Genomic DNA, 18,176 nt, shown 5'->3' on the forward strand with positions numbered 1-18,176 from the left:
GGACTGGGCTCTGCACTGAGGAGCCGGGGCAGGGTGCTCAGCCCCAGGGACAGGCCATGGTCCGTTTTCCTGGTTACAAAGCAGCCGCAGATGAAGCCTTCCCGGGCTTCTGGGGCTGGCCCCGGGCACGTGGGCCAGGCTTTCTGGCCCTCCAGGACTCAGGTCTTTGCTGATGGGGCTGAGACCCTGGGCCCCTGCTCAGATGCGACACATCTTTTGGCCCAGCATGGGCTCTGAGCAGCTCCTGTCCTCAGGATGGAAGGAGGAACGTGCTCGGGATCGAAAGGGTGGGCGACGGAGGATATGGCCTCTGCATTACAATGTTCTGGGTCTTTGTGGTCATACAGCTCTTAGGGATGGAGAAGGGCCAGGAAATTGTAGCTCCTGAGTTTTTAACTTGCTAATAAATAGGACATAAAGCAGTTATTTATTTTTTTAACTCTCAAATTCAAATGCATTTTTCTGACCAACTGGCACTCTGGGTGAACAAAAGTGCAGCTCAGGAGGCCTGGGAGGGGAGGCGAGGGAGGCTCAGAGGGCCCGGGAGGGGAGGCGAGGGAGGCTCAGAAGGCCTAGACAGCCCGTAGAGATTCCCAACGTGATGGGGCCCTACCACCGGCCCCTGCGGGACCTGCCCTGGCCATGTTCGGAGTAGTAACACAGCGCTGCTCACACAACACTGACCCCCATCAATCCCTCGTTACGCACAGGGGTCTGGTTCAGCTCTCTGAACCATTTCATTGTGCCCTCAGAACATCCCAGTGCGGGGCAGAAGACTCCTTATACCCAACACATGGGGGATGCTCAGACAGCAGAGGCTGGGTAACTGACAAGCCAGCGACAAGGTGTTCCCGAGATTTGCAATGAAGGCCCACCTGAATTCCCAGAGAGGGAAACTGAGGCCCTGCAGGCACTTTGCAGGGGAATCTCATGGATCTAAAGAAAGAGCAGCTCCAAAGCCTGGTAGCCCCGCTCACAGAAACATGTAAGTCATGCTCGCCTGGCCCCCGGTGGAGGGTGCCGATGGGTCCTGGGGAGGGCAGCCTCGGAGGCCTCCTTAGACCTGACGTCATTGTTCTGGGGTGGCTCAGACGGGCCGGCCTGGCAGGAAGGCCGGTCAGATGCTGAGGTCCACCCGGCCGTGGGAGGAGCTGGGCCCCCTTAGGCAAGGCCTGGGGGTGAGGAGGGGGCAGCACTGGTGGTCTGCAAGACACCCACAGCCAGAGAGCCCCCGTCCCTACAGAGGGAAGACTTACCCACACTTGGAGGGACCCATTTCCTCACTTCCACACGCTCAGTGGAAATAGCCCTAAAGGCCACAAGGGTACCAGTCAGCACCAGGCGTATCTGTGTATCTGTCTGTCTGCTCCAGAGCCCCACTTGAGGGAAGCATGAAATAGCTGCTTTCTCCTTGCTGCTCATGCTAGGCAGGGGTGGCTGCCAAGTGGCATGGAGGGCAAGCTGACACGTGAGCCTAAAGGGCCTCTCGAGACCTCACTGGAAACAGGCCCTGAGCCCTCCCAACCCACCTGTGGACTGTGCTGATGATCAGGCACCTGTCTGTACCAGGCCTGGTGCTGGGGACGGGCGGCAGGAGAAGGCATGTGCATTAGGGCTGCTAACCCTGGGGTCTCTCTCCAGTTCCCCAGGGGGAGTTCTGGAAAGAGGTTCTTGAAAATGGGCTGAGGAACCTGTCTTCAGTGACCCCAGGCCAGTGCAGGGGCCCCTGGGAAACGGCCTCCAGACCCTCCAGACCCCCTTGTCCATGGCAGGCATCCTTGCCCCCCGCACACCCGGGGGCCGTGCTATCGGGCTTCTCACTGGCCACAATCAACCAAGTAGAAAATAAGGGGAAAGAGAAGCTGTGGGGCAGGAGAAGTAAGAGATGCATTTTTTTTTTCATCATAAAAAGAGTCAACATTTATAAGACCATGACAGTTAGGAAAGAGAGTGGTGTCAAGGGGAGAAAATGAGCAGGAGTAAAGCAGAGATAAAATTAGCTATAAATACCTCACAGACATCAAGAGGTAGAACAGGCAAGCTGAAGTCCAAAATATGCAAAGAACTCACACAACTCAGTAGCAAAACCCCAAACAATCTGATTAAACAATGGGCAAAGGACGCGAGCAGGCATTTCTCCAAAGAAGACACCCAGATGGCCAACAGACACAGGAGAAGATGCTCAACATCACTCATCTTCAGGGAAATGCAAATGAAAACCACTATGAGATACCACCTCACACCCGTCAGAAGGGCTAGAATTAACAAGTCAGGAAACGACAGATGCTGGCGGGGCTGCGGAGAAAGGGGAACCCCCCTACACTGTTGGTGGGAATGCAAGCTGGTGCAGCCACTCTGGAAAACAGCATGGAGTTTCCTCAGAAATTAAAAACAGAGTTTCCCTACGACCCAGGAATTGCACTTCTGTGTAATTACCTGAAGGAAACAAAATCCGTATCTCAAAGAGGTATCTGCACCCCCATGTTTACTGCATCACTGTTCACAACAGCCAAGATATGGAAGCAACCTAAGTGTCTGTGAACGGGCTGAAGAAGATGTGGTACATATATACGATGGAATAGTATTTAGCCACAAAAGAAGGAAATCCTGCCAGTTGCTACAACATGGATGGACCTTGAAGGCATTATTCGAAATGAGGCAAGTCATACAGAGAAAGACATATACTATGTGATGTCATTTATATGTGGAATCTTAAAAAAAAAAAAAAAAAAAAAAACCCCAAACAATCAAGCCCATAAATACAGAGAAAGGACTGGTGGTTGCCAAAGGCCAGAGCAATGGGTGAACTGGCTTTTTTGTTTTTCTTTTTTTAGTTTAAAAAATTGAATTTTAAAAGTCAGTAATGAAGGACTAAGAGCCAGTTAGTTGGAGAGTCACGAATGTAAGCGTATAGACAATAAGAAGGGGTGCAGGCCAGCAGGTGAGGTGAGAGCACACACGGGGCCAACGGAGCTGGAGGCGGAGACAAAGATGCTAGAGTGAGTAGTAAGTCGAATTTATCAAATATTTAGAAGAAAACATTTAAAAAAAAGATATTTTAGAGAGAAAGAGAGTGCGAGCGTGGTGGGGGGAGGGGCAGAGGGCGAGAATCCCAAAGCGGACTCCATGCTGAGTGTGGAGCCTGAGGTGGGGCTTGATCCCATGGCCCTGCGATCATGACCTGAGCCAAAATCAAGAGTCAGACACCCAACCAACTGCGCCACCCAGATGTCCCTAGAAGAAAACATTTTTCAAAGAAAAGAAAGCAATTAATGTGAACATGAGAAGGGAGAGAGGACGTGATAGGCGAGGAGGCAGAGGGCAGAATATAGGGTAGGTCCTTCTGGATCTGGGGGGTCCAGCGGCCTGGGTGGCAGGCGGTCTCCACGCAGATGCCTGTGCGGGGCTCAACTCCTCCCCACCTCGTTCCCGGAGGGGCGCCCCTGACCTGTGTCGGGGTGTGGCCATTAGCACTCGCTTAAAACTCAGTCAGGGTGGGTCCCAGTCTGTTCCAAAGGAAGGCACCAGGCAAACCTTCTCCTTGATCAGACTGAGCAAATGTATGTGACTCGTTGTGTAGCTTTTCCCAAATGCATTCACTCTAATTTCCCAATCTTAAGCAGATTCCAACATTTCTGACTCAAAGAACTGAAGAACTGGTTAAGTAGTGCTAAGCAGATGTTTACTTGTGGCCCCAAATAACAAGTTCATCCCGAACGCCCAACAAGGTCGGCTAACTCCATGGAAGCTCTGTGAGGTTGAGACAAAAACTTGCTGAGTTAGCTCGCAGGTTACGCTGAGCAGCCCATGAGATGATTTTGTGTAAAAGTCTGTGTTGTGTTACAGGACGTGCCCCAACCATCAGGTACCATCATCATTGTTGAGGCCACGGCCATCAGAATGCTGAGCTGCCTCGAAAGGATTTTATAAGAGGAAGGAGGAAGGAAAATGCCCTGAAACCTTTTATTGAGAAAAGAAGCATTTTATTCTCAAATTACTCTTGTTGGCAGAAGAAGGTTCATATAAATGACGGTTCAATTTCCCAGGTGGTGTTCCCAGCACTTCACTGTGGGTTCACTCACAATCACTGTGCGGGGATGGGGATGGGCAGGTCGGACACACAGCAACAAGCTGACCTCACGCTGGAAGGGAGAGCACCGGCTGAACCCCAGGCGGGGGGCTCGCTGCAAGACTTCATGCCGGGAACCACAGGGAGGAGGGCGGGGTTGGATGGGAAGCAGAGCAGGAGGCCGAGACAGGCTGGTCGGCGGAGTCCGTGATGAACCAACCTGTGAATCGGGAGCCTGAAGCACTGGGTTTCACCCTACAGTGGCCAACAGAGGCGCTCACGCCGGGCACCCTTCCTTACACCACACCTCCCTGGGGCTTCCTGCCCACCTCCTGAGCAGCCTCGCCTCCCTCCAGCCCTGGGCTCAGTAAGTGTTAGAGGACACAAGCTTCCCCAGGCAGCAGGAGGGGCGCTAGTGAGCTGAGACGAGGTGCCGGTGAGTGTCCAGGCCTGACGCGGGAATCCCTCTGTCCTTGGCCGATGCGCTGGCTCCGGGATGCAGAATTCCCGTCCATGCCTATGCACTCTGGGCAGAGCGGAGCTGACTGAGGTGTCTCTAGTCTCCAGGAGGATGTAGATCATCACCTTCTCAGGGATCTCATTTCGGTCATTTTTTTCCCCAACCTCCTCCCCACCTACCATTAGAGATATTGACAAAATGGACTTGCTTGAAGTTAATTTTATTTTACTGCTAATCACTAATTTAACATGTATCTACTGAGTTTAGGAAGCCTGGGCCACAAAGCCAGGGGCTGGGCTACAGAAAAGACAGACGTGGTGCCTGCTGTGAGGTGCTCTACCTCCAGAAGGAGACCCTGGGGCAGGGACGTGGGTGCAAGAGGTCTACCTGGGGAGTGCCCGTGGGGAGGACCCATGACGGGTGGAGTAGGGGGTACCTGAACGCGGAGCCCAGGGTCATCCCCCGGGCTGCTGGTCCAAGGGCCTCACTGTTGGTGAAGGAGGCTGATTCCAGGCAGGTGGTCCTGTGGGTCCCTGACTATCCTGTACCAAGGATAATGCTGAGGGACGTGCCCTAGTAGAATCTCACGGACACTCTCCAGAGGGCAGGGAGTTGAGGCTTCCTTCCCAGGCATATAAAGGAAGTCACCTTCGAGACAGGAGGGAGCACGACTTCCATGCCGTCTGTGTGAACATTCCAGGGCAATCCCCATCCCTGCAGAGAAGGCAGAAGGGACCAGTGCCCAGAGGCATACACCCGTGGCGGTGTCTCCCGAACGGCTTCGATTGCTGCCGGATACAGGACCGTCCCCTCTGTTCTTCAGGACACTCATGGGCCCAGGATCCTGGGCTCCGGGGGCTTTCTGCGGGGTGGGAGTGAGGTCACGTTTCTGAACAGGGTGCTTCTGAAGCCCTTCCTTTGATTGGTCTTGGCATTTCTGGGTTCAAGGAGCATGGTCCTGCAGACTAGAAGTCAGGCTCCACACAGAAGTAGCCCAACAGCACCAAGCCTCTTCCTGCGGAGGGACTGCAGGATCAGATCCGCATGAATGTGGAGGGTTTTTAGATGCAGGGTCAGAGGCAACATCAAATCTTAGAGACGTGAGCACAGAGCACTGGGGATCCTGAGGAGGAAGGCCAAGGCAAGGGGGCTGCATCGGAATCAGCCGATGTTCTGTGTCAGTCCTGTGATGGCCGTGCGGGTGACAGGGGCGGGTTGGTTCGCGGCGGTCCTGAGGCGGGATCGGCCCCAGCCCAGTGGGTGGAGCCCGGGGAGCCCGGGGCTTGCTCCCACTGAACGACGCACATGAAACAGTTCTGGCTTCCGCAGGGAGAGTGCGGGATGACAACAGTTGTCAGATGGCGGGAACACGGGGACACACGCCACCTGCCACACTCGCACGCCCTGGTTTGGCTTGTTGGTGACGTGCGGGGATGCTGGACACCGACGGAGGATTTTAGGAAACCAGCGGGCCATGTCCACTTGGCCGGGCTGGCTCCATATTGTCCCTGTGCTGGAAGCTCTCTCTCAGTCAATGCTGACTGTGGTCCCGGATCTGGCTCTCACGCTCTCTTCTCCTCTGCTAACTTGGGCCACCGACGCTCATTACACCTCCACTTGGCGAGCCGTGGTGTCCTTTACTGTCCTACTACAGGGTCTTTGCGTTTCACTGTGGTGGGTGGGCCGGGCCTTAGTCCGTCTGCCGAAATGTCTACGGATGATGAGGAGCGGCCAAGCGGGGTCTTTGCTGAGGAGGACGAGCATCGGGAGACAGACAACAGCTGTTGTTGGAGCGCAGCTATGGGAGGAGATGGCTTGCTCCTGCCGGCCCTCCGCCACGAGAGGGGAGGCCGCCCTGACCTGGCACGTTGGGCCACTGTAGAGGTAACATGCTGACGGCCGTGCAGTGCGCACTGACGCAGGGGCCGCGGTGAGGGGCCCCCGGAGCAGGCCAGACGGCTCCGCGCAGGTGACGGCGGCATGAACACGCGGCCTCAGAGGGAGCGCCCTGTCTTAACGCACATCTGGGGCAGAACAGCCTCCCAGGACACAAGAGGCCGGGAGTATGAAGTCTGCAAAACAAAACCAACCCGAAACCCCCTGCTCTACCATTCACCAGAGGAGCAGAGGGAAACGAGAGGAGGGAGGTAGGATGCTGGCTAAATGTCTGGAGGTCAAGGATAGGAGGGGGCTGAGTGCCCAAGAGTTAGAACGGCCAGCGCGGCAGGGACGAGGGACATTGAACCCGAAATCCTCAGTCATCCATGGTCACGGAGGCCTTGATGATTTTCCCCTTGTCTGGTGTGGTGCCCCTAATCCCGCGACTTCTGAACGTAGCTGGGACCAGTCAAGGCTGGAATACTTTACTGATACGACCCTGCCCCCTTGTGAGTCCAGGATATGCGGCCCCTTGGTACAGCAGGGCCCCCCGTGGCCAGGCCTGCAAGGCCACGGGACCCTGATAAATGGCTAAAGGAACATGTGTGCATCGGATCCCAAGTGGGGAGGCCCAGGGCTCTCATCCCCAGGCTCAGGGGACTGAGGCTCTAGCTCAGTTCAGAAATCCTCTTCCTCCGAATCAGACGACAATGGCACGGCTTGTGGGCACCAGAGAGAACGTTTGCAGGAAGTGGAGAGGTCGTAGGGTCAGACACATCACATGACAAGGCCGACATGCGAATGCAAGTGTCTGCACGCAGCTCCCTGCTCTCTGGGCTGGCGTCGCTGGGCCGTAGGGCTGACTGCCGCAGAGCCAGGGTCACCAAGAACTTTCTCCCATCGGGTGTGGACAGCGGTCACTCATGTGGCTCCCCACGTGTCGTGGGAAACGTGGAGCATAGACTGAGCCAGGAGGTACATACACAGGATTTCTTGGCCATCTGCCTTGAGACTAGCTTTCTCTCCATCCAGAAAAAGCTGACCTTGACTGGTGGCTGTGTTTGAATAGGTTTTACCATTGCTTGGGTGTGGTCAGGCCACAGATCTAGAGACGAAGGGACACATTCTGCCTATAGGGTCCCCCTGGGGCTGGTCAGGAGGCAGAGCGAGAAGGGAAACCGTGGGCAGGAGCCTTGACTGGTTTCTGGGAAGGGACGGATGTGCAGGGTGAGCGGGCTCAGGGCTGGTGAGTGTGGATAACGTCAGAGGGTCTGGGGACAGAGGGGCTGCCCTGGCTGTTGGGCACCTGCCCTCAGGGCAGAAAGACCATGGCCCTGAGTGTGAAAGGACTGAATCAGCTCTAGCCAGGCTTCAAAGCTGGGTCAAGACGGCATTTGAAAAACTATGTACGTGCTGAGGAATCAGAAGACCCGACAGGCTCATTCCTCAAGGAGAACATGTGTGTACGTTTGCCTATATGTAGAATGTGCAGAATGTACACATCTTGTGTTTGGTATGTGTATTTACACATTTCCCATCTCTGCACCATCACACGTAATATTTATATATATTGGGACTATTTCATATACAACATAAGGAATGGGAAATGTCTACAGCCTTTCCTATCTTGCCACGAGAAGGTAGGAGTGCTCGCTACTCTGTAAATCCTCTTCCTGAGACAGAAGAAATGAGCTCCGTTAGCTCACAGACGAGCAGCGAGCCTCCGTCCTGGGCCACCTCTGACACCTGCCCGTGTTCCACAAGCGGGGGGGCCGGGTGCTGTGGGGTTTGTCCCCCGGCCCTGAGACAGGGTTGGCAGGTCTTCACTCCTCAGAATCTTGAGATGGAAAGAAACCCTACTAGCAGAAACTCGAACCAGTGCGATAGTCATTTACTAGTCCATTTCATCTGGGATGGAAGTAAAGGAAAAACAACAACTAAACTGATGCTTGGAGTTTAAATGCCCACGCTCTGCCGTCTGAAGAGAACCAGTCACCCGTCACGCCGGCGCTGACACAGGGAGGACGATCTGTGGCTCTTGGCCGGCTACCCTCCCCAACGCTGTTCCGTGAGGGGGGCTCGCGGGGGTCTCTGGTACCATCTGTGATGGTGTCTTCACAAGAGTTCTCCAACCCGGTCATCAGTTTCAGCGTGACGGGACGCGTTAGGGACACTGCAGACCCCTCAGCTGCTCAGGACAGGAAGTGACCGCGGCCATGGCGGTTCCAGGCACGAAGGAGGGACGTCTGTGGGCTCATCTGCTCACCGTCTCGTGAAGGCGGCAGGGGCACCATCACTGAAGGAGGGTGTCCCCTTGATGAGGCACGGCTGGGCCCCAGGACAAGCCTCTGTGCGGGGCAGGGCGAGAAGGACTTCTCTCCTCTAGGAGCTCCCGGGTCCCCAGCTCAAGCAAGGTTCAGCCCCCACCCTTAACTTCCCCCGAGGAATGGCTGTGATGCTGATGGTGAGGCCAGGGCAGGCTCAGGGGTGAGGGAACTGCCGTGGGCAGATGTCCAGCCCCAACGCCCCAGACGTGAAGCACATTCCCGCAGGAGCTGGGAGCCAGCTTCCCTCCTCTGCGGGTTCCAGACTTCGTGAGGAAGGGCCTGCTCCCTCTAGTTGAGACCCAGTCTGCCTCAACCTGCACTTTCTGTCCCAGGAGACTCCCCGGGGACTGACATTAGGAAAGTCTTCTCCCTTCAGGGAGCCACTCTCTGATTACGGTCCCACAGCATGACAGGAGACTCCCCGAATTTGAGGGGCTCTTTCTTTATAATCTCTAGTGGGAAATGGGGTCAAGAACCAAGTGTGTCTACCCAATGCCTTTGTGATAATTTCTCCTCAAAGCCACAAAGTAAGATGCCATTTACCCCTCCAGCAGCTTTCATATGGGGCTGTAATTGAACCTGTAGATCTGACCAGCTTAAGGAGCATTTATTGGGCACCACCTGTGTGTGCTGGAATCTTCAAAATTTAAATCAGCGGTTCCCATTCCAAGTCGGAATGTGGACTCTGAAGCATTTGCATTTCTTCATAAATCCCAGAAGAACCAGACGCGGGCCTGCTGCTCACCACACGCGTCCGTCTTCTGCCCGGGGGCCCCGATGGCCACGGAGCAGGAATCCTGCCTCCCCCCCAGGAAAGCCCACAGACCGGATGAACCGCCAGGGTTGTTAGGACAGCTCCTAACCTACCACGACTTGTGCACAGGAGAGAGACACAGGGCAGAGAGGTGGCAGGCCATGGTGATGACCGCCTCTCTCCAGCTGGTCCACCGAGCCCGCAAGACCGCAGGGGGCCCGGGACAGATGCTGAGGGACAGAACAAGGGCCGCCGGACCCACAGAGGTGGCTGCAGGGGCTCGCGGTGAGCAGCTGTTCTAGAAAGCAGCCGTGAAGAGCAGGAAGCTTCCTGGAGAAGCGTGCTACCACGCCTGGGTCAGGCTTTCAACAGCCGCAGCGCCCACGAGACACTTCCACCGTACCTGCAGCTGCGAGACTTGACCTGTGACCCCGTGGCCGCCAAGTTTTTCAGCATCCTCAGCTCAAGCCTGCACAAGGGCAGGGCCTTCACACTGCTCCTAACACAACAGCCATTCACAGGTGCTTCCTGGGAGCCGCTGCCTTACTGGGTCCCTGCCATGCCTTTCATCCCGTTGCTTCACGTCGGCTGCTTTTTCTCCGACTTTCACGCGGGGACCGTGAAGAAAGACAGTGAAACCCCATCTGCCGCCCACAGGCCACGTTCTCGCCTGGCTTTCTCCTTACTCCTTGCAGACTGGGGTCTCCGCCCGGCTGGCCCTCCAGTCCCCCACGCCCGGTGTCCCAGCAGGGGCCCCTTTACTGCTGTCCCTGCCCTGCCTTCCCCGGCAACATGCGGCGCCCTTGGGACAGCGCCTTGCACCCCCACGGCCCCACATTTCCACTGCACACTCAGCCAACCTGAGCTTCTGCTGTGCACGCACTGACAGAAAGCTACACGGCCCGCCCCGAACTCGGGATCCAGCACGCGGCCAGTGACGCGTGGGACGTCCCACAGGGCACGCTAACGGGGCTGCAGAGGACGCGAGCTAAGAGAGACACTCAGGGCGATCGGTGACAGACGGAAGTGCTGCCGACTGAATAGCAGCCCAAATATGCCCAGATATGCCCGTATCTTTTCACCGTGTCCTTGCGAGCAGGGAAGTGTGGTTAGGAACGAGTGTGGGCAGTTAGCCTTCTGGGGGCAAGTGAGAGGCGGAGGGCTGAGGTGGATGTGCTGAGGTCACGGGCATAGGCTCGTGTGCTTTCTCCACGCGCCCTGGGACAGCCAGCTGTAAGACGCAGCGCGCCGCCGACCAAAGCCTTCCATGTCCTTCTATATCCTTAACGCAAGTGAGGCATTTTACTGCTCTGGACCACCTCGTTTGCGATCCTCACAGGAAGGCCTGGTAGCTGATACGTGCCCCGTACCTCGCCTTGTCCTCGTGGGTGCATAATGACGTGTCTGGCAGCTCCGGGAGACGGAGGGACCCTCCTGTCTCTTCTCTGCCCAGGGACTGCGCTTGACACTCGGAACCCAAATACTGCAGCTTGTCCTTAGTCCTCTCACACGACTTCCTGTTGGTTCTCTAGAATGTTCCCTCCCTTACCAGGTTGATGATCTGAGCCTCATCAGAGTAATTACGTATATACTGCGGATAGGGGCTTAACCTCAGATCATTGCTGGGAGGATAGGATTATGTGAGTGTGGAAAAATCCGGCATTTATCGGTTTCCTTGTGGTTTCTAGAGCTAACTATTCAATTTCCCACAAAATGCATCAGAATGTCACATAAAATGCAAAAGTGAGAGAGAGCATAAGTAAAATACAGTTTAAGATTCTGATAAATAAAGTTTCCTGAAAAACAGTTAGAAATCTGGGCTTTGACAAAGTCTGTTGGTACATGTGCTCACGCACACGGAAAGGATGCGCGGGTCCCGGTACAGAGACCGGATCCGATGGGCCTGGTGAGAGAGGCTACCGGCACCATCCGTAAAGGGACTGGAGGGTCTGGAACGGCCCTGAGGGAGGGCTGACGTGACCGTCATGACGGTGGTGGCCACACCAGCTAACACCAGACGCTTACAGGTAAACCCCGGATCGTGGACACTGCGATTCGTGCCTTACCAGCATTTTCTCATTTAGCTGCCACGACGCTCCCCACAGAGCTTTCCGTGATTGTTGTGAAACAAGGAATGTGTCTGGTTCGTCCCGTGTTCCCGGGAGGTAACTTCCCAGCCTCTGGAATTCCCAAGAGATCGGAGTGTCTGTCGTTCGTGGGCCCCTAGAAAGTCTGGGCGACGGGGGTGCCTCTGGATGGGAGTGGCCACGGCAGGGAGACCAACCATGGGCCACGGGGTATCAGCCCGACCTCTGACCTCCAGGAGGGGATGGAGTTCAGCCATGAGCCAGTGGTGCGAAGAGTCCCCCAGTAAAGACCCTGCTGGGGGATGCACCCTGGCTTCCCTGGCAGACCTCACCAGGACGCCTTTTCCTTCTGCCGCTCCTGAGCCGTGTCCAGCACCCTCCAACTGTAACTGTAGGCGTGGTGCTTTCCCGACTTAAGTGAGCCGCTGCAATGACTTAGCCCGAGGAGGGCGCGGGAACCCGGGAGTCATGGCCCTCTGGCCGGAAGTGCAGGAAGCCTGAGCACCCCACTCTGCGGCTGGCATGTGCCTGGTGCTACATCTGGATGGTGGATGGCAGGACGGTGTGGCAGGGTACCCAGCAGGTCCCTCACATCCATCAGAAAGCAGAGGCCAGGAGAGGAGACAATACCCAGACTCATATCGGGTTTGGGACCTGGCTGCAGGCCGAACCCCACCTGTGACCCCTGAGCCCACGTGTTCTGTGCAAACAGCATTTCCTCCAGGCCACACCGAGGGGCGAGCATACCATGGACAAGCATGAGAAAGCGGGCTTTTCCCGTGAGGACACATCCCTGGAGAGGGGCGAGGACACACCCTGGCCTGATCAGGGTCTTTTGCACACAAGAAATGAGGCTTCCCACCTCATCCCCGGGGAGTGCAAACAGAGCTCCAGGGAATGCAAGCCCATCATGAGCTAACACGGCACCCTCTCTAATGCACCGGAGCGCCTCCCTGCAAAGCACACATGCAGCTTTTAGTTATTTCCCCGTGTGCTCCTGCCTTGAGTCTCCCTGAGTGGGTGGCAGCCATGTTCATTTCCTGTTGATACAGGCAGATGTGTAAGTTGAGATTTGCCTCAGGAAAGTGCCCATGGATGCAACTGATGCGTTTTAACCCGCGGACTGCGGAGCAATATTGCGGCGGCTGCATCTGCCCGATCCTGAACCACTTATTACAGCCCCAGAGAGCCTGCTATTAAGCGGCTCTCAGCCTGTATCCTGCACAACGTGCCACGCGGCTGCAAGGCTGGCTTGGGAAGGAGACGCACAGGGTGTAATCACAGCCATTACGAGGGCCATCGATGCGGCCAAACCTACACTTTGCGCAGTCAGCGGCAGGCAGCTCGCTGACAAGGAGCCATTAGATACCAGGTCTGGCCCTCAGTGTGCGACGAGGGGCAGAGAGAAGACCGCCAGCAAGCGGCTCCCACAGAGAGGGCGTGTGGGCACCCTGTAGGCCAGCCTTTTGGGCCCCTGGGCACTGGCGCCAGCCCTGGAGCCCCTCTGGAACCCCACTGTAACTGTCAGAGTTGGTGGGGCAGGGCCAGGCTCGGCACACTGCATCCCCCATATTCTCTGAGCTCGTTCCCTCGTGCTGCTGGACCACTGAGCACCCCGCCATCCTGAACGCCTTGAACCTTGCCAAAAGCACCTGACACGGTTTTACGAGCTATGGAGAGAAGAGAGCAAAGGTGGGTGGTGCCAGGTGTGCCTCACCTCCGTTCTCTGAAAACCCAGGGGCCCTCCTTGTGAGTCTGTGCAGGGCTGCGAGACTGGGGCGGGTACCTCGCCAAGTCTACACTCCTCCCAGACTCACACGGAGCCGAAGAGGAAGGACACGGAGCCTCTGGGAGCGAGCCGAATCCTGCCGACTGCGAGGACATGGCCCCTTGCTGAAAGGAAAGCGTCGTGTTCAACAGCCGGTCTGCCCTACCCTGTTCCACGTGTCGCTGCTTGGGGCAGCTAAACATTTCTGAGCACCAGGCTGACACAGAGGTCAGAAAAGGTGTGTTTTTAAATAAAGCATCAGTGAGGGATGGATTTAAAAACCAAGCCCTAATGGCAATTCTGGATTTAACCAATTAAGAAAGAAAACCCTATAACAATCATGGCCGACCACTTGGATCGATCAACCAACATGAGCAGAGGAGCCGGGGTGGCCGGCAGACCCTCGCCGTGATTAGCACAGACAGGGAGGGTGGCAGGGGAGGGCCCAGGTTGCCAGGGTGGGGTGGGAATGGGCTTTATTATTCCTGTGGCATGTGCTCCCCCAGCAATCGTCCCAGACCCCAGACTTAATCTCACGTGTGCCATCTTCTATTCTGTCTTCCTATTTCCCTACAGAACGAGGCACGAGCTTTTGAATGTTCCTGCCCACGTTCTGTCAAAGGACTTCCACGGAGATGTTTACACCCGGACAGAAATACAGCAAGGACGCTGTGGTGTTGGGATTGCAGGGTGACACCTATTGGCTGAGGCGGCTCAAGCCCGGGCCCCTGGATTCCTCCAGAGCTCTCTGAAATCATCCAGCGGAATGGGATGAGGGCCCTGCCAGGCTCCAGAGCCTTCGGCAAGCCTGCGTGAGCACTCTGCGACCGGGGTCAGCGGGGACCGCCCGCCCCACTGCCCCAGCGAGAGCCAGTCCTCCTGCCTGAAACTGCCCGGCTTCCGTGTTCACATCCAGCAACTGGATCTAGAGAAATTACTTTTTTCCATAGTAATGCCCATCAGGCTTTGGAGATGCATCTTTAATGTCACTTAAAAATTAGGCTTCAGGAAGATAAATCTCAGTATTTTTTGTCTAGTTTTCCGACAAGAGCTGAAGCAACCACAGGGCTCCCACCTCCCCATCAGGCACTGCCGAGGTCCCCCCGCGCCCCCACATGCTGGCCTTCCCACCACCTGGAGGCTGGGGTTCTGCAAAGTGGGGTGTGTGCTAGAGTCTCCGGGACGGAGCTGCCCGGCCAGACATCTCCCTCTGCCAACATGTGTGGGGAAGCTGCTGTGGGCCTCTTCTGCCGATGCGGGTCCAGGGGCACTTGCAGAGAAGGGGACTCCCCTTAGGGCACCTGCCAAGCCCCGTGCCGCCCTGACTTCTGTCTCTTCCAGCGCTGAGACCAGGCACTTCATCAAGCTGCCACATTCCCTCCCTTTGCTCAGTGTGTGCTCACCCCTCCAACCCCATACCCTGGACTTCGTCCCTCCCCACTGCACGGCTGGCCTCATGGGGAGCCAGGAGGCATGACTGGGTCCCTTGGCTGTGCCCACTGTGGACAGCTCCCTGTCCCCATGGCTTCAGGGGCTCTGGTCTCCCCACCCGCCGGGGGCTCCGCAGCACCCTCTGTGGTCACTCTCCCTCCCTCCCGTCTATTAAGCTGGGCGCTTCTTTCTCCACTGACCCCTGCAGCTTCCCGTCCATGCTCACCACGCCAGTGCGTGATCTGCAGGCTGCCTCCTCCCCAGTCTGCAGCCATGCTCGAGTGACTCGCTGTGCCCCAGCCTCACTGGGTACCCGTGTGCCCTGCGGACACCCCCTCAATGTCAGTGGACGACTGTGTCCCAGCCAGAGACCCCACAAGGCTTTCTCATCTCCCTTACTTCTCACCACCTGCTTCCAGTGATCTGTGTCATATTCACTTTATCTCCTAAATTGCTCTGGTAGGAGACTCATCTGTATCTCCTCCCTCAGCAGGAGACAGGGAATTGCTGTCTGACCCATGGGCCTCCAGCTGCCTGCCAGGGCCTCAACCCATCCCATTACCATAGCCCTGGTTACAGGAATCACAGGACATTGTCAATGCCAGCACCACAAGCTTGAACACAGTGCAGCCCAGAGCGTGGGCTGTTAAGTGAGTGGAAAGGCAATAGGTACATCAGTCCCATGAGGTGAGGTGGGCACAGTTATCATCCCCTGTTTTCCACTGGAGGAAACAGGTAAAGAGGCTAAGGAGTCTGCCTTGGGAGCTGGGCAGTGCCCTTCGAGCCCCATAACTGGGCTTCACACCACTAGATTGTGCCAGGACATCCAGTATGTGGGGTGCACATATGGTCATGCACTGGGGTCAGTGTCCCTGGGGGACTGCCCTAGCCTGTAGCTGTGAGCTGCCTCAGGAGCCCTGGGTTCCAGCACCCGATGAGGGGCTCAGCTTCCCACCTACACTTACTGTTCACTGATTATGTTACCCTTGGCCTCTTCTTGATTCCAAACGCTGAAAGGGGTGGATTTGCAGGAGAAACAGAGCTGCAAGTAGAGAGAGTTCCACCTTCCACAAAAGGGACGTTCTCTGGCTGTTTCGAGAGTCATGTGAAAACAAGTCCCTGCCCCAAGCAGCACACCCATGCAGGATTCTGATCCCCTGGCTGACGTGGCTAAAAATAATGAGCCTTGTTAGCACATTCAAAACAGTGGCACGAAATTACATAGGACGAGCTGAAGACCATGTTGGCGGCTCGGCATGGGGTCGCTTTCCTCCCATGCAACTCCGTGGGAATTCTTCAACACACTTTCTCCCAGAGGCATGGGGCTGGCCCCTCTGCAGTGAGCAACATGTTCTTACTCTAATTACACTGGTAATTAGAACTCGGCTCTTTGAACCTCAACCAACCATGTTGCCCTCTCCAGGGAGTCACGTGGGATGAGGCTGCATCTGAAGCTTTATTGCGGGCTTGCTCTGGGGAGGGTTCCTAAAGAACCAACCACCCTCTGTATTGACTCGTTTACTTGCTTATTGTGTCCCGCCTGGCCATAAACTGCTGGGGTCCAATCACTGATGTGTGCTCTGTGTATACTGAAGGGCGAGGAGCCTTCCCCTCTTTCTCAGTGATTTGAGTTTGTGGCACACAAGAGTGGACACTTGTTTATCCCACTAATGTTTGGGATCAGAGGAATGAATGATGCAAAGAAACTGAGCTCAGGGAGTACACTGGTTTTGTCTGTTTTGAAAGGGCTGCTTCTGCATGTGCATTTGAATAACAGTATGTCTCAAGTTTGGCAGTAAATTCTTTCATATCAAAATTTTCAAAAATAAACTGAGCCAAATAGTCAGGCTGATTTACAAAGTGATTTCTACAAAATGAACTGTAGCCTTAACTAAACACCAGAATAAATCCTCTCAAATCTTGCATATGTGACAAGAACGAATTAGTCCATGTTGAGGACTGAATCTAAATGCATATTTCAGACTGTGAACAAACCGGGGAGAAGCCTGGACATAAAAATCCAATCTCCTACCACCACTGTGGAAATATCCACTGAGAGAGCATCCTGGAAACACAAATGACAAAGGCATCCACCCTCTACGGGCCCACGACCCAGTGACACAGGTGCGTACACCTGTAACTTGACTATTGGAGCACCTGTCATAACCACTCTAACTAGTATATAACTTGTGCACAAGGAGTGACAAAGGAAGGGGTCTCTCTCAGATTCCAGAAGGCTTCCAGTGGCTGCATGTCTATCTTGTTCCACCTGACTTCTTCCTTTGTTTTTTAAGAACTTATTCATTGAAAAAAACAATTCTTTTTTTTTTAAGATTTTATTTTCTTTATTTGACAGAGAAAGAGAGCACAAGCAGGGGCAGAGGGAGAAGCAGGCTCCCCGCTGAGCAGGGAGCCCAATGTGGGACTCAATCCCAGGACCCTGGGATCATGATCTGAGCCGAAGACAGACGCTTAACTGACTGAGCCACCCAGGTGCCCTGAAAAAAAATCCTTATTTAAGATTATGATATTATATCCATTTGCTGTTAGATCTATGCTATATAAAGTCCTCTGGCCAAACCTTTTAAAAGAAAAACTTCTAAAATGCTTCTTGATTGAAGGGGTGAAACTGTAGTTGGAAGAATTAACACCCAAATCAGAAATAGTTCAGAACTGCAACTAACCAAAACTAGGTTTGAAGCTGAGTCTCAATAAGAACAGTGAAGACTGGGCCCTCAGCAAAGACTAGGAGATATGTTGGCTCCAGGTGTTTAAGGAATTTTTTGTTCAATCACTAGCTGACCACTAGGCTAACTGAACACAGACTTCAGTGGCCACACATGACAAAAAACAGACTTTGCAGAATTAGTTCAGGAAATTTACTAAACAAATAGCAACAACAAATGCCAAGGAGAGGAGAGAATCTGATTTCCGACGTTTACATGTTGTATTATATAAAACATCCAGTTTTCAACAAATAAACCACAAGACATGCAAAGAAACTAGAAAGTATAGAGACTACATGGGGGGTGGGGGGTGGGATGGGACGCAATCAACAGAACCTGCCCTGTAAAAAACCCAGACATAGGACTTTACAAAGTCCCTGGAGCAGTTATTTAAAATGTGTTCAAGGAACTAATGGAAAGTATGAAAAAAATGTCTCACCATTTTCATGAGAAAATATCACAGAGGGAGAGAAATTATTTTAAAAAAGGACCCAAATAGAAATTCTGAAAAGTACAATAACTGAATTGGAGAGTCCATTACCAGGGCTCAGCAGTAGATTTGAGCCAAAGAGAGAAACAGTGAACTCAAAGATGTATCAGCTGAGATTGTCCTTCTCAGAAACAGAAAGAAAAAAAAATGAAGGGGCGCCTGCATGGCTCAGATAGTTAAGCATCT

This window comes from Zalophus californianus, chromosome 3 (assembly GCF_009762305.2).
Source record: "Zalophus californianus isolate mZalCal1 chromosome 3, mZalCal1.pri.v2, whole genome shotgun sequence".
In the NCBI taxonomy this organism is placed as follows: Eukaryota; Metazoa; Chordata; class Mammalia; order Carnivora; family Otariidae; genus Zalophus; species Zalophus californianus.